This window comes from Rattus norvegicus, chromosome 2 (assembly GCF_036323735.1).
Source record: "Rattus norvegicus strain BN/NHsdMcwi chromosome 2, GRCr8, whole genome shotgun sequence".
Lineage (NCBI taxonomy): Eukaryota > Metazoa > Chordata > Mammalia > Rodentia > Muridae > Rattus > Rattus norvegicus.
The window spans coordinates 158,964,321-158,967,436 of NC_086020.1; the positions used below are offsets into that span (position 1 = coordinate 158,964,321).

General features: G+C 43.9%; 1 pseudogene; it reads left to right on the forward strand.

Moving 5' to 3' along the window:
- Window positions 1-507: 507 nt before the first annotated feature.
- On the forward strand, window positions 508-1,514 carry Gapdh-ps86 (Glyceraldehyde-3-phosphate dehydrogenase, pseudogene 86; annotated as a pseudogene).
- The last annotated feature ends 1,602 nt before the right edge of the window (window positions 1,515-3,116 follow it).

A 3,116-nucleotide genomic window follows, 5' to 3' on the forward strand; every position in this document is an offset into this window, starting at 1 on the left:
GGACAAATAGCACCTAAATTACTCATCAAAGAAATGCAAATCAAAACAACCCTGAGATTCCAAGTTATACCAATCAGAATGACTAAGATCAAAACTCAGTCAACAACAAATGCTGGTGGGGATGTAGAGAGAGAGTAACAGTCCTTCATTGGTGGTGAGATTGCAAACTGGTATAAGCAATTTGGAAATAAATCTTGCCATTCTTCTAGTTTAATACTTCTACCTGAAGACCTAGATATACTATTTCTGGGCATATACCCAAACGATATTCCAACATACAACAAGGACATATGCTCTACTATGTCTACAGCTGCCTTATTTACAATACCCACAAGCTGGATAAAACTCAGATGTCCCTCAACTAAAGAATGGATAGAGAAAATGTGGTGCATTTACTGAATGGAATACTAGTCAGCTATTAAAAACCATGACTTTGGCTCTCTGCTCCTCCCTGTTTCAAGACAGTTGCATCTTCTTGGGCAGTGCCAGTCTCATCCCTTAGACAAGATGGTGAAGATCTGTGTGAACTGATTTGGCTGTATTGGACACCTGGTTACCAGGGCTTCCTTCTCTGCTTCTGGCAAAGTGGAGACTTTTGCCATCAACGACCCTTTTAATGACCTCAACTATATGCTCTACATGTTCCGGTATGACTCTACCCATGGCAAATTCAATGACACAGTCAAGGCCAAGAATGGGAAGCTTGTCATCAACGGGAAGCCCATCACCATCTTCCAGGAGGGAGATCCCGCTAACATCAAATGGGGTGATGTTGTTGCTGAGTATGTTGTGGAGTCTTCTGGTATCTTCACCACCATGAAGTAGGGTGGGGACAAAGGGTCATCATTTCTGCCCCTTCGGATAATGCCCCCTTGATTGTGATGGCTGTGAACCATGAGAAATATGACAACTCACTCAAGATTGTCAGCAATGCATCCAATTGCTTAGTCCCCCTGGCCAACGTCACTCATGACAACTTTGGCATTTTAGAAGGGTTCATAACCACAGTCCATGCCATATCTGCCACTCAGAAGACTGTGGATGGCCCCTCTGGAAAGTTGTGGCATAATGGCCATGGAGCAGCACAGAACATCATCTCTGCATTCACTGGTGCTGCCAAGGCTGTGGACAAGGTCATCCCAGGGCTGAATGGGAAGCTCACTGGCATGGCCTTCCATGTTCCTATCCCCAACGTATCCATTGTGCATCTGACATGCTACCTGGAGATATCTGCCAAGTATGAGGACATCAAGGAGGTGGTAAAGCTGGCATCTGAGGACCCACTAGAGGGCATCCTGGGCTACACTGAGGACACTCCTGCAACTTCAACAGCAACTCCCACTCTTCCAGCTTTGAGGCTGGGGCTGGCATTGCTCTCAATGACAACGTTACAAAGCTCATTTCCTGGTATGAAAATGAATATGACTACAGCAACAGGGTGGTGGAACATGTGCCTCACCATGGCCTCAAAGGAGAAAGAAACCCTGGATGACCTACCCCAGCAAGGACACTGAGAACAAGAGAGAGGCCCTTAGTTGCTGGGGAGTCCCCATCCCAACTCTGCCATCAACACTGAGTATTTCCCTCACAATTTCTGTCCCAGACCCTTGTAATAACAGGAAGAGCCTAAGGAGCTCTCCCTACTGTCTTAAATACCATCAGTAAAGTTCTCTATAACCACCAAAAAACCACAAAAAACAACAACAAAAGAATGACTTCATGAAGTTCCCAGGCAAATGGATGGAATTAGAAAAATCTCATCTTGAGTGAGGAAACCCAGTCACAAAAGAACACACATGGTATATACTCATCGATAAGTGGATATTAGCCCAAAAGCATAGAATACCCTGGACATAACTCCCAGACAGTAGGAAACTCAAAAAGAAGGAAGACCAGAGAGTAGTTGTTTCAATTCTACTTAGAAGGGGCAACCAAATGATCATGGGAGGTGGAAGCAGAGAACAACCTGGGACGTAGAGAGGAATGAAAGGGGGAAAGGAGGGAGGGGCAGGATCAGGTACGGTAAGAGACATGAGAAAATTACAAAGGGTCAGAAAATTCAACATAAATATGTAGCAGTGGTGGATGGTGAACTGGGAGTAGACACTAGAAAGTCTCAGATGCCAGGGAAGCAAGAAGTTCCCAGGACTCAATGGGATTGATAACCAAAAACCCAGAAAAAGGGGAGACAGAACCTGTAGAGACCATGCCCAGTGGATATAAACGGCAGCCTGTTGAAGGATAGGGCCACCCTCCAATCTCAAAACATTTTAGCCCAGAGTTGTTCCTATCTAAAGGAAATGTAGGGAAAAAATATTGGAGCTGATACTGAAGGAAAGTCCATTTAGAGACTGCTCTAACTATGGATTCATCAGATCTGCAGGCACCAAACTCAGACACTATTGTTGATGCCAAGAAGTACTTGCTGACAGGAGCCAGGTATAGCTGACTCTTAAGAGGCTCTGCCAGTACCTGACTAATGCAGATGCAGATACTCACAGCCGATATTCACAGCCAACATCAGATTGAGCCAAGGCATGCCAGTAGAAGAGTTAGGAGAAGGACTGAAGGTGCTGAAGAGGATTTCAACCCCATAGTAAGAACAACTAAATTAATTAACTGAACCACCCATAGCTCCCAGGGACTAAAACACCAACCAGAGTAAACATGGAGGGATCCATGATTCCAGCTACATATGTAGCAAAGGATTGCCTTATCAATGGGTGGGGAGTCCCTTGATCCTCTGGAGGATTGGTGAGTGGGTAGGGAAGTGCCCTCAAAGAGGCAAAGAGAAGGAGAGATGGGATATGGGTTTGCAAATGGGAAACCAGGAAGTAAATGTAAATAAATAAAAAATATTAAAAATAAACCACTGGCATTATGAAATAGCTTAACCATGAACCTTTTTTTCATGTGGTTGTTGGAACTCTGCAATTAGGTTCTCAGGACTGCATGGTAAATACTTTACTGAACAACATCCAACATCTTTATTTTAAAACAAACAAGTTTTATTTCTAAGGTCTCCCAAATATAAAAACTGCAAATTTTATTCTACAAATCATCTCCAGAAGGCATTCCTTGTGCAGGAAGTGTTCAATAATTGTTCATTGGTCCAA